General features: G+C 40.3%; 1 protein-coding gene across 3 annotated transcripts in view; it reads right to left on the bottom strand.

The window, feature by feature from the left end:
- Window positions 1-6,943, bottom strand: part of itgb1a (integrin, beta 1a) — a 28,555-nt gene extending 21,612 nt beyond the window's left edge. For 2 of the 3 annotated variants that reach the window (XM_084340257.1, XM_084340259.1), the window contains exon 1: window positions 6,635-6,943. The gene's annotated coding sequence lies outside the window, so the exon portion shown is untranslated. The remainder of the gene's footprint in view (window positions 1-6,634) is intronic. The other variant, XM_084340258.1, reaches the window with a different exon arrangement.
- Between the last annotated feature and the right edge of the window lie 6,898 nt (window positions 6,944-13,841).

Raw genomic sequence — 13,841 nt, 5'->3', positions numbered from 1 at the left:
CGGCTGAATTTTTAACTGATCAAAGACTTAGACTTTGGTTTTTAGTCAGGAGTGTTACTCGGGTATTTTAGAGCAGTTTCTAAAAGAGATTTGCGAGAGACTCACAGTTATTCAACAGTTGAAGAGAATAATAGAGGTAGTAGAGCTACAGCCTACAGCTTGAAAATTCTGCTCTGCTTTTCACACAAAACCGTTAGCCACATATGTTGGCTTGAAGCCTGCCAACATTCCCCTTGTGTATGAAGGAGGCTAAAGATAACACTTCTGGGGGGATACTGCCCTGGAAGGACTTTCTCACTTTTCAAGCCAGAAAATCAATACCACTAAAGCAGGACTGATTTCTTTTTAGCAGCTAAAATGCATTTATATTGAATAGGCTTCACATCTCATGACAAAATGTCCTCCGACAGCGGTTGAATCGAAACAATTGAGGAAAAAAACCACAACCTTTGGAGGAGGGCCACGTCCATATCACTATTCATGGCTCCATCCCTGTGTTGAAAATAGCTGTGCATTGCTAACAAGTTATTTCTGACTCATCCTCCCCCCCAGCCTCTGCAATCACTCTAAAAGGTGGACTAAATTGAGACGACAACAAATCTGCCTCAACCCCACAGAGATATGGAAAAGCAACTACAACTAACATTGTATTAATATAGATGGTTAAATGTCAGTGCAATGTGTCGTTCTTGGAAAGGAACATTTGTTTCACATAATTAAATAGCTCCACTGCTGGTATACTGTTGTAATTTTGAAGTAAAGGACAGGAACTTGACAGTAGACAAGCTTTGCTCAAGCATCTGTAAAATTTGACGTTTTTAGGGAGCCATCTGTTTAACCGTTTACGTTGAGCCTCTGTAAGCAGATCTAGAGAAGGGCAGCGTGTTTTAGGGATCTTGTGGGGTTGCCTGGCTGTGACAGTGTGAGCCCAGGGCTCAGTCCATGGAGCTGGGATCTGATATACAGTAAGCCTCCCCAAACTCCCTGTGTTTGCTGAGTCGGCCCTTCCTTTGCTGAAACACAGGAAGCTCAATTCGATCAAACAGGAAGCCTGTATCATGGTGCATGAAAACCCGCCTCTTGAGGCCATAAAGATGACATATTTTGCATTCAATTGAGGCAGGAAGAGAAAGAAAGACAAAGAGAAAAAAGGGAGAGTAAGAGAGGACCAGACTGCCTTTTTAGAGGGACTTGAAAATGCTGTGAGCTGCCAAACGGCAGCATATTGTCTATGTGAATTAGCCATGTCTGATTCCTCAAACCTAAACCAGGTCATCGATGTAATCTTTGGGAAAAGATCAGCAAGCCTGGAAACTGCTTCAGGAAATGCTTTCTGCGCATCCAAGGGACTGCACTGCAAAATAGTAAACGGCTTGTACAGATATTATTCTCCGGGATGATCTACAAAAATTAGTGAGAGGAATAATTTAGATACCTTTTTTTGTTTTTCAATTTAGATATCTGACAGCAGTCTGCAGTCTCAGACAAATATTTTCAGCAGCTAGGTGATTATTCAACAGTATCGCAAGTTGGAGACAAGGATAAAGACCTTTTCTCCAGAGTAAATGATCTCAACAGTCTAGGACATCATCTAGTATGCAACAAACCAAGCCATTACAAGCTGTAACTTGAAAATTTCCAGAACCAAATGAAAAATGGGCTCAACAGGTAGAGAGAAAGATAGACACACATAGATAGAAAACCTTGAGGTTAACACAGTACAAATATCCATCGATGAAATAAAACAACTGAATGTAACATTACAAGCTCAGTTCGAAATCGTTTAATCGCCTAGTCCTAATTCATCCTGAGGGGGAAATTAATGTATGTACCAAATTTCATGACAATCTATCCAACAGTTGTTGAGAGATTTCAATCAAAACCATAAATATGAGCTTCATGGTGGCGCTGTTGGAACAGTCGGGTACAAACAGCGAGCCAAATAGTTTCATGTGAGAACAGCAGCACAGAGAGAGAACTGCAGTATACAAGCTGTCCAACAGAAGCTAACACGTCACAACGACTATGTGTAAACTACTGCATGAAGCCCTGGGCTGTTCTGTTTTTCTCTACACAGACAGATATGTCAAAGTTGGGTCTTAATCCAATTTTAAGCCAGCAGTAAGCCAGCTGTGGACACCTCCACCATCTTTCAACTGAGGCCCTAATGCTTGAAAACTGGCACATTAATGACATTCAGATGTCTTTCATTAGGCCCCAGACTTGACACTTGAACTAGAGGGCCTCAATTTCCTCTACCACGGGAGACTGGGAACTGCAGAGCTAAAACAGTAAGCTCTCCACAGTTACATGCCTCTCCTTTTGGGAACACTAGAGGAAGATCTGTCATGTTCAATTCTCAAGTCAGTCTTTGGGGCCACTGACGGATCATCATATTCACAAACTGTGTTTGAAACCTGCTGTAATGCTTAATCAGAACAAAATAATCTGAGTTAAAGGCTTGCGGGTTAGAGAACCTTCCTGCTATACAATTTTCAAGCTTGATGACCCTTAATTGCACAGCTGGTGTTGAATATAAAGCAGTGAATTAGATATTTAGTTGTTCCTGCATTTTGTTTGATTGTGGTATCATTTGTCTGACATGCTGCTAGTGATCTGCCTTATTTATCTACCTCTATGTATGATACTTCTCTCTCTAGAGCTCATCAAACAGTGCTGCATATGAGTTCATTTATATTTGAAAGCAGCAGGTGACTAGAAGACTAGAAGAAACTAACTGGAAATACTTATCTTGTATGGGTAAGCAGTGGTCTTTGTAACTATGATGGGAACTGCTAGTTCTGTCTATTAAGCTAAAGATGTGTGTAAGATATCTATCTTTTAGATAGTCAACTTTATTGTTTTATGCACAACAAATTTGCAGTGGGAATTATGGCACCTCAATTTAATCAAATGTTGCGCTGGTTCGGACAGAAAAACCAACTCCTATTATCAAGCTATATTAGATATGCACATCTGAAACTGCAGGAATTTCCAATGAGTGCCTTTAAAGAAGGGCCAATCTATAAAGCCCCAGTAATATAATGTGTTTCTGTCTCTGAATTGGCAGACTGCTGGTGACTCACTTAAAACCCCTGAAACGTCAGCGTCTAAAAATACCTCATTCACAATGATGGAGAACAGTGTTTTCATTGTATTAGTTCTTTGCATTCAAGCATACATACATAAATATATATATATATATATATATATATATACACACACACACACACACACACACACATATATATATGATTCCATTGTGATTCCGTCAGTGCCCTATATGTAAGGGATATTGTATAGTTCGGAGGTTGTTATGGAGAAGTAAACCCCGCCAGGTTGTATGGAACCCCGACACGAAGCGCTGTCCCTAGCTGCTCTCACACTTGTGTCCAGTCACAGACATGATCTGACGACTTTCACGGCCGGCCTGAGAGAGGAGCTGGACAGCGGTGCTTCTTATGCTGTGGTTGGTGTAATGCGTTGAAAGTCCAGCTGTCTTGCTGGATCAGAGCGCCGTCCCTAGCAACAGTCTGTTATACTTGATGACGGTCATTATACAGAACTAACAGACCATAGAACGCAGCGATGGACCAATCAGAGAGCAGCATTCAATAGAGCCGTGTAATAAATATATATAGGGCACTGACGGAATCACAATGGAACTGACCAGTGCTCAGTAAAAGATCATATGTACTCAGACAAGTACTGAAATCAAAATATAAACCAATTAATCAATTATAAACCATTACATGGGAGCACAAGTTGCAGTCTGTTAAATCTGAGATAAAGACTTGGTATAAGTTGTATGTTAAAGGTAAAGGTATACTGGTCATATAAACCTGCTTACTATATTGACTGCCCATGCTGTAAATGGTTGACATAACAATATCAGGTGGAAAATTGAGAAAATCCAGACGCCTACCATGTTATTCCAGCATCCCAAATTTGAGTTCAGTTGGGGACATTTGTTGCATGTCATCTCCCATCCCTTTTCATTTATATCCTGCCCCCTCTACTGTTTACTATCTAATAAAAGGCAATAATGCCTCGAAATACATGAAAACTGTATTAAATGATCAGTGTCTATTTGGTACCAACAAAGCAATGATACTCAACCCCGGTTTTCTATTCCAGTACAATCACAATTTCCTTGATTACAACTATGTAATTGTAAGTGTTGGTGAAAGGCAAGCCAGATTTCATGTTAGTGAAGAAAGACAAATTTCTAAACACAACCTCTTTTATATCCTTGAACTGAGGCCGTTCTGTTAATGAACGGCACATAATCATTTCTTTTCCAACTCACAGGCCCTGCCTTGTAGTAAAACCTTCACACTGACACAATAACAAACACAGTACGACTGTACTCTCACCCAGCAAACGCCTGCTACTGTTTACTGCCAACACAACGTGTTTAGTCTCATTTTCAGCTAGCAGAGGTCAGTTTAAACCACGCCATTCCTTACCGGTGTTTCGGAGGCTGTTTTTAGAGGCAAGAGGCCCCCCCCTCCCCCAAAAAGAAGGCCTAGAAGTGTTGAGCCCAATGTGGAGAGGAAGTGTGGATATAGAAGACCAAGGGCAAATATTTTAGCTAAGAGCAACTCCAGAGGTTACAAACCAAAACCAAGAGTACGGCCCACCCCGCAATCTAGATGCAAAAATAGATAAATCTGTGCCAAAAATGACTTTCAGAAGAATGGAACAGAACAAAAGCAGCAAAGCTCAATAGTGTGTTTGCCCGGAAAATAGTTGAGTCTTAAATTTGCTGTTTCAAGCTAACTAAACCTCAAAATTACCATATGGGTTGAGAAACCTTTAGAATGCAGGAAGTCTGCAGTCTGCAGAGGTTTGTGCTTGTTGACCAGTCATGTGATTTATTACGCTACAAATCACAGATAACTGCTCTTTAGGGATCATCAGTTGTAGACCCGCTTTCAAACTTGTGTGTGTGTGTGTGTGTTTGTACTTGTTACATAATGAGGACCAGAAGTTTTTAACTTACAAAGTGAGGACATTTTGGCCATCCTCACAACTCCAAAGGGCTGGTTGAATGTTAAGAGTTAAGTTGGAATAAGGTTTAGGTTAGGGTTCTGGTAAGGGTTATGCATTTAGTAGTGATGGTTAAGGTCAGGGTGAGGGGGTAGGGAATGCATTATGTCCATGAGGGTCCTCACAGGTTTAGTGTGTAAAGTGTGTGTGTGTTAGTGTGTGCTGGAGGTAAATGGGTGTAACAGGCGATTATTTGTCCCGTTTTACGCCTCTGAGCCTGGGATCTCCCCCTCCGGCACTAAGCATGTGTCGCGGAGGGCAATCTTACACATTCATCACTTCTGTCCCACAGGAGTTACATACACACACAGAGAATCATAAGGTGCATATTCATCACAGGGGACAAGTATGCACATAATGTGTACGTCACTCACTGACAGAGAAACAAACACACAGGGAAGGAACATCACATGTCCAGAAGAAAGGCCTGGGTGTGGCACTAAGTGGCCTCGTAAATCAGGTGGGAGCCCGGCCCCTGCAGCTGTTCCAGGGAGGCTGAGGTCACATCCATTCAGCTGGTGGCTACCGGCTCCACTACCGTTTTTCAACTACCCCCACTGTCCTACATTTGCCCTCCTCCTCAATTAGCCATCCTCCGCCTCTGTCCTTACTGTCCTTCCCCCACCCCCATATCCATATCTCCTTCCCACACCCCCTCTCATCCTCCATCCTTGCCTCCCTCTCTTCCTCCCTCCATTTCCCTGATTAAACTACACTATCGAGTCAGCAGAGTCAGCTGCATTTATAAGGCCTTCATCCTCCCGCTCTCCTTCAGATGAAATCGGGCAACGTTGCTTGATCCAATCAATGGACGCTATGCAGCCGGTCAATCATGCACTGCTGCATGGGCAATAACAAGCAGGATATTCTTTCAGAAATGCACTCTGATGTCCTGGTTGTGCATCCAGTCGTCATCTTAAAGCTTTACTCAACATCTTAAAATCTCTGTTTCCTGTTTGCTACAGAAGGCTTCAGGATTTACTGCTTTCTGTCTGTTCGGGACCTCACCGACTCATGCTTTCAGCGCTTTTTAAACTTCTGCCGGCCCTCTCCCTCCGGGGCTGTCAGCGTGTCATGGGAAGTGATCCCTGAGTAATTTTAACATCATGTGAGATCACTCGCTGAGGCCCTTTCATATGACCATCCACATCAGACGAGGAGAGGTGCAATGACAGCCTGTTGCATGTGACCCAGAGAAGATGGAGAGGTGGGTACAGACCATTGTAGTTCACAGAGTACTGCAGTTCATTAAGTATAGTGCAATACACAGAGTGAATAAGATGCCTTAATAACACACACACACACACACCACTGACCATCATTTCCAACACATTTTAAAACAGTAATACACCACAACTACATCCCACCCCCCACAAAGTTCTTTGGAAAAGCACATAAATAAAATAAAAATAATTTGGGATGCTTTATGGTAACATAGCATCCGTGTAAACTTCGTATTTAGTACTGCAAAAATAACACAAACGTCTACAAAAATATCTTAACAACAATAAAGTGAATGTCGGGTTTTTTTAAGCTTTAGTTTAAAACAATATAGCTTGGCTAACTGTATTAGCTTCCTTACCTTGGCGTTACTTCGGAGGCAACATGCAGATGAAAGCTAGCTTCTCTCTCCCAGCTCCCAGTGATGATCCGCTAGCCGCACAGACGGACAGACAACGGCAGCAACTCTCTGCCCTGTTGGCACCGGGAGCCTCCGAAAAAAAGTCACGGTAAATTTCCCCTGCTTCTCATTCCCTTCAACTTCCCTCCACAGAGAAAATGTATACAGTTTTTAATCACCATCAAATGCAGGGACAGTTCTAAAGCTGGTAAAAGAAACGACACCCCCAGCTGCTCCTGTGTGGACCTCTTTTTCCTCGGTCTCAATCAACTGAGGAGAACCCGTTCAGTGTGAGGAATAGAAACACAGAGCACTTCCGGCTATAACCTTCAAAATAAAACACAAACCGTACCATAGTTTTAATGATTTCAACCACTTAGCCTACACAGAGTCTACACAATGACATTAGACGTATTTTCTAATAATGAGGTGAGATGTATGCAGCCTATCTACTGCAGATTTAAATACAGCCTGTTACATATATTACTGCTGTATAATTAAACTTGTTACAAATGCTCTGTATATGGCCAGCTAGGCTGTACAATCACAGTAAAGAAAACACACACACACACACACACACACACACACAAAAACATTTTATAACCTGATACTGAAAACAGCGGCACAGTTATTCCTTCAGGTACATAGAATTTGATATCTGGGATTTAGTGAGGATTCATGCAACACACACACGCTGTGTATTCATGTATGTAGCCTATTCTATGTGTAGCTACTGTAAAAGGTTTAGAAATCGATAACGTTTCACGGCTCCTTTTATTTTGAAGACAGCTGCTTCTCTTTCCCTGTTTTCTGTTTGTTTAATTCTGCTGACTTAATGCAGCTCCAATCTGATGACGTCACAGCCCCACACATATGTGTATGCAGATGCTGAAACATGTCTGTTCAATGTTACATGTGTGTTGGTTTGATTTCCTATTAATAACCACAAAAACACTACCAAAAAAAAAAATCAGTCCAAACCTCAGTCTGTGTAAAAACACAATTTTATGATTCACTTATTTGCTCATTCTAGTAGTAGTTATTATTATTTCTGAAATAAATGTGATAGTAGATTACATAGTCTCTTTGGATCAGTTTCAGTGAAAATAATCAACTCAGCCAACTCATTCAGTTATTTATTTGTTTTAAACTTAGTGGAAAGTTATTCTTGTCTCAGCACTGGGGCCATAGTGGAAAAAATGTGAGAGAAAACAAACTATCACGACCGGAAGATCCTTCAATCCTGTTTATTCTCTGGAGAGTGTTTACCAGGGAATGCAGCTCTCCTCTCCCTCCCTGCCCCTTGAGACGGGTGAAAACTTTGCCCTGTTTCAACTGGAAGAAACCGTTATTCCAATCTCTTTCTCATATAGTTCATGGCTCTGGCACTAGCTGTATAACCTGAAATCTATTGTTTTTGTAAACGATTAGGAATTAATTGTAATATATCATACCTCATGGGAGGGCTCATATCCTTCCAAGAGAGTATAGACTTCCTTGGGGCAGAACAAGATGAAGCAGTGATTTCACTGGTATGAATCATACTCAATAATTAAGAGTAGAGACATTGTTGCAGTGCATGAATCACATCTGATAGTGAGTGAGAATGTGTTTCTTCTCAGTCACAGGAAGTGGAGGCAATGAAGATGAAGGCTGTGTAAAAGCATGACATGTCCAACAGGCAGACAAATGTTTGACATGCTCTGTCAGAAGACATATGGGACATAGCAGAGGCTCAGCCCCTGTAGAGTTGGGGCTAATGATTATTTTTATTATCCATTAATCTGACAATTATATTCTATAAGTCTGTAAAATGTCAAAAAATATGAAAAGTGCTCATCACAATTTCTCAGAGCCCAAAGGGACATCTTGCTGCTTTGCTTTGTCATTTACTATCATAAATGACAAAGCAAAGCAGAAAATCCTTACATTAAGGACGCTGGAACCAGCAACTGTTTGACATTTTTGCTTGAAAAGTGACTTAAATGATCAAGTAGATCAACTAACGGATTAATCCACTCATCGCTGCAGCTCTAAAAACTGAGCAGGAATCATGTCACATCACTGGGAAGATTCAAGAAATAAGAAAGATGTATGTATACATCATAAAGCAACCAACAGAAAATGCAAAGTTGAGGCCAACTTGAAAATGTTACATGGTGTACAGTATGTTATGATTGTTTTTGTGTCCTTAAGCGATTGAACCTGTCATTAAGTGTATGATTGATAATTAAATCAATGTGTAATTTAATATTGATGTGGTGACTCAGGATGTACTGTTAATGTTTATACTATAACATGTCTTCTAGAGCCTCCCTGTGGTACGTGTTGGTCACTGCAAGGGAACAGGGACGCTCAAATGAAATTATGGTTTGTTGACACTTTCTTGTTTTTCTGTTCACAACATCCAAAACTCCATCATTATTACAAACAACTCGCATACTCGCATTTATTACAAGCAACTGTCAATGTCACATCTTTTTACAGCAGGTATATTGACCTGTCACAGTAGGTAATGCACAGGTGTTACTAATCACAGTAATGATCAGGCAGTGTGACAGTGAGCCAGGACCCTGACACTGAAATGGAATTCAGCCATTATTAACTTGAGTTTTCCTGCTGTGCCGTGTCAACATGTTGTCTGTGAAAAAGATCTCAGCTGCTGTTTAATGTGTTTGCATGAATATCTGTACTGTCAAATATCCTTTGGTAATTATTTATAGTCTGAAGTATGATGTCTAAAAACGTACTCATTTCTATGGATGATATACAGTAAGACGGAGAAGAAAAGAATCCACACATGCACTGTAAGTAAACACTATGGCTGAAATGCACTTCTGCAAACTACTTTCCTTGTATTTGGTACATATGACATTAAGTTAGGTCTGTAGAACTACTCTTGTCACATTGCAACTGCATATCTTTGTGACATTTCTACTTACTGATATTATTCTACCGAGCCATCCAGTGGTGAAATGGAAAACTACACATACTTCAGAGCGCAGTCAGGCCGTTACTGCCTATTGATGATTTTGTTCAGTGGTGGAAAAAGTACCCATATATATTACTTATGTAAAAAAAAAAAAAAAAGCATTTAAATGAATGAATAAACCAATCCCTCTCCTGATATGACCCACCACACCAAGAGATGTCCTAACCTTCTGACTTGGGTTTGGAAACAGAGTCTCAACCAATGGCCTGTTAAGGGAGATACAAAATCAGTCTGGCTACTCTAATCGCCAGCTGACATGGTAACACTTCTTCAGGCCTGTATGTGTCAGTATGTCAGCCACCTGGTTAGCAATGTAAAATGTGTGTGCAGGTGGTGGGAGAGAGAAAGTACTTCAGAATACCCTTTAAAGGGTTCATTCTGAAGGAGATCCATTCTGTTGGTTTGAGGATACTCGCCTGGTTTTTCTGTAAAAAAGGGGAGGCAGAAGGGCTTTAAAATTCATTAGGGGATTATGATGTTTTTTGTATTTGTTCTTCATTTATTTTAAATGTAATTTTTTAAGTTATTTTCCAATGTATTTATTTTTGTTTACAGAAAGCAAAGTGGGTAGTGGTAAGTGGATGCTGGTGAATACATACAGTACTTAAATCATTATAACTTATATCATTAATTATGGGTACAGTACATGTTTATAGAAGACAAAATAAATAAATATATAAGCTGTAATACACAAGATAATGGTTGATAAATTAAATGATATTTTGCAGGACATATTTGGTTATGCATTATATATATTTGTATGTTTGGATATATATATATATACAGTACAGACCAAAAGTTTGGACACACCTCATTCAATGAGTTTCCTTTCTTTTCATGACTATTGACATTGTAGATTCACACTGAAGGCATCAAAACTATGAATTAACACGTGGAAATATGTACTTAACAAAAAAGTGTAAAACAACTGAAAATACGACTTATATTCTAGTTTCTTCATAGTAGCCACCTTTTGCTCTGATTACTGCTTTGCACACACTCTGCATTCTCTTGATGAGCTTCAAGAGGTAGTCACCTGAAATGGTTTTCACTTCACAGGTGTGCCCTGTCAGGTTTAATAAGTGGGATTTCTTGCCTTATAAATGGGGTTGGGACCATCAGTTGTGTTGTGCAGAAGTCAGGTGGATACACAGCTGATAGTCCTACTGAATAGACTGTTAGAATTTGTATTATGGCAAGAAAAAAGCAGCTAAGTAAAGAAAAACGAGTGGCCATCATTACTTTAAGAAATGAAGGTCAGTCAGTCCGAAAAATTGGGAAAACTTTGAAAGTGTCCCCAAGTGCAGTCACAAAAACCATCAAGCGCTACAAAGAAACTGGCTCACATGAGGACCGCCCCAGGAAAGGAAGACCAAGAGTCACCTCTGCTGCGGAGGATAAGTTCATCCGAGTCACCAGCCTCAGAAATCGCAGGTTAACAGCAGCTCAGATTAGAGACCAGGTCAATGCCACACAGAGTTCTAGCAGCAGACACATCTCTAGAACAACTGTTAAGAGGAGACTGTGTGAATCAGGCCTTCATGGTAGAATAGCTGCTAGGAAACCACTGCTAAGGACAGGCAACAAGCAGAAGAGACTTGTTTGGGCTAAAGAACACAAGGAATGGACATTAGACCAGTGGAAATCTGTGCTTTGGTCTGATGAGTCCAAATTTGAGATCTTTGGTTCCAACCACCGTGTCTTTGTGCGACGCAGAAAAGGTGAACGGATGGACTCTACATGCCTGGTTCCCACCGTGAAGCATGGAGGAGGAGGTGTGATGGTGTGGGGGTGCTTTGCTGGTGACACTGTTGGGGATTTATTCAAAATTGAAGGCATACTGAACCAGCATGGCTACCACAGCATCTTGCAGCGGCATGCTATTCCATCCGGTTTGCGTTTAGTTGGACCATCATTTATTTTTCAACAGGACAATGACCCCAAACACACCTCCAGGCTGTGTAAGGGCTATTTGACCAAGAAGGAGAGTGATGGGGTGCTGCGCCAGATGACCTGGCCTCCACAGTCACCGGACCTGAACCCAATCGAGATGGTTTGGGGTGAGCTGGACCGCAGAGTGAAGGCAAAAGGGCCAACAAGTGCTAAGCATCTCTGGGAACTCCTTCAAGACTGTTGGAAGACCATTTCAGGTGACTACCTCTTGAAGCTCATCAAGAGAATGCCGAGAGTGTGCGAAGCAGTAATCAAAGCAAAAGGTGGCTACTTTGAAGAACCTAGAATATAAGACATATTTTCAGTTGTTTCACACTTTTTTGTTAAGTATATAATTCCACATGTGTTAATTCATAGTTTTGATGCCTTCAGTGTGAATCTACAATTTTCATAGTCATGGAAATAAAGAAAACTCTTTGAATGAGAAGGTGTGTCCAAACTTTTGGTCTGTACTGTATATATATATATATATATATATATATATATATATATACACACACATTATATTGTTAATCATCTTATGTATGCTGATGATTTGGCAATCATTTCTCCTCCTAGTGCTGGGTTTCAGGAGCTGCTCAACATATGTTCAGAATATGGGGTAGAATTTAATGTTAGTTATAATGCCAAAAAGAGCTCTGTTATGGTTTGTCGACCTAAAGGTGTTAAGGACCTGATGTTCCCATTATTTAATTTGTCAGGGACAGTGTTACCTTTTTGTCATAATGTTAAGTATTTGGGACACACCATCACTGATGATTTGTCTGATGATGAGGACATGTACAGGCAACGGCGTATTTTATATACACAAGCCAATGTGCTAAAACTCAAATTCTTCTGGTGTTCAGATGATGTTAAAATTAATCTCTTCAGATCTTACTGTACCCCTCTCTATACTGCCCCCTTGTGGGTTTAGTTCAAAAAGGCAAGTATTCGCAAACTTCAGGTTAATGATTGCCTGCAAATTTTGATGGGGAAACCTAGGTGGTGCAGTGCGAGTGAGTTATTTTGTCAAGTGCAAGTATATACATTTCATTCTCTGTTGCGGAAATTGATGTATAAATTCAATTTGGTCTGATGATCTCAGAGAATGAGCAAATCAGGACTTTGGTTGGGATGTATAAAACACAACTCCTGTCTTATTTGAGCTTTTACAAAGATATGCTAAAGTTAAGATTGTAAAAAGGAAGATACCAAAATTGAATAAATAAATTACAAAAAAGAAAATGCCCTCTCCACGGGCCAAAAAGGGCGGGAAAAGAAGGACTGGAGGGCGAGGAGGTTATAATGTAGTCAGATCATGAGACCCTCCTCAGTGTCTTTTCCTCGCTGTTAGATCCTCAGCCTAGGGGTGTTGCTGGTAACCAGTACTGTGTTAATAAAAATTGTATAATAATAGACATATGATAATGTCATGTAAATAATCCAGCGCCACTTAAATTGTTTCTGTTTCTTTCTGTGCTCACTTTGTTATAGTAGATGGTACTGTGCCTCAACACTGGTGCCAACCGCCATAAAACGGAAACAGAAGAAGGAAACGCTGCAGTAACCAGTAACTGTTAGCAAGCTAGTGTGTGGCACGGATCTGGTGTGTTGCTGCTCTCAGTGATGTACTACTGCTGTGCACAATCATGTCCAAACAACAGACATTTATGGTTACACACACTCTCTCTCCACCTCCCCACACTCCTGTAACAATATTATGAAATTATTAATTTGACAAAAACCAGACAAAACACACAATAAACAAAGTTGAGATGAATTTTTACCGAGGGCATCAATGATTCTATTGAAATTCAGGGAAGAGGTCATTCAGATACAGATTAGCACCTGTACAGGTGGAGAAGCTTCCTGTGCTTTTGCCTCTAGCAGCCTGTAGCAGCAGGTGAAACGCTGCAAGTTTGTCTACAGAGACACAATTTAGTTATTTGTCAATTTGAATTGAATAATTATGAAAAATGAGGATGTTTGTTAGTGCGTGACTCTGCTATACTTAAAGATAATTGAATGATCTTTAAGATAATTAAAGTAAAATAAACACCTCAAAACTGCACCTAAGCACAGCACTTCAGTCAGCCTAATTAGTTACTCCTGGCACTGATTGTGTTTTCACAGGGGAGAAAGGCACAAACACCATATCTTTTTATCTGCTAAACTCTTAAAAATCACTTTCCAATAAGTAATTCTATAAAAGAGTTATAAGTTGTAAATATTATAGTAAGT

Source organism: Pagrus pagrus (genome assembly GCF_965226575.1).
Source record: "Pagrus pagrus genome assembly, chromosome: 20".
Taxonomy (NCBI): Eukaryota; Metazoa; Chordata; class Actinopteri; order Spariformes; family Sparidae; genus Pagrus; species Pagrus pagrus.
This window is presented reverse-complemented; position numbering and strand designations above follow the sequence as displayed.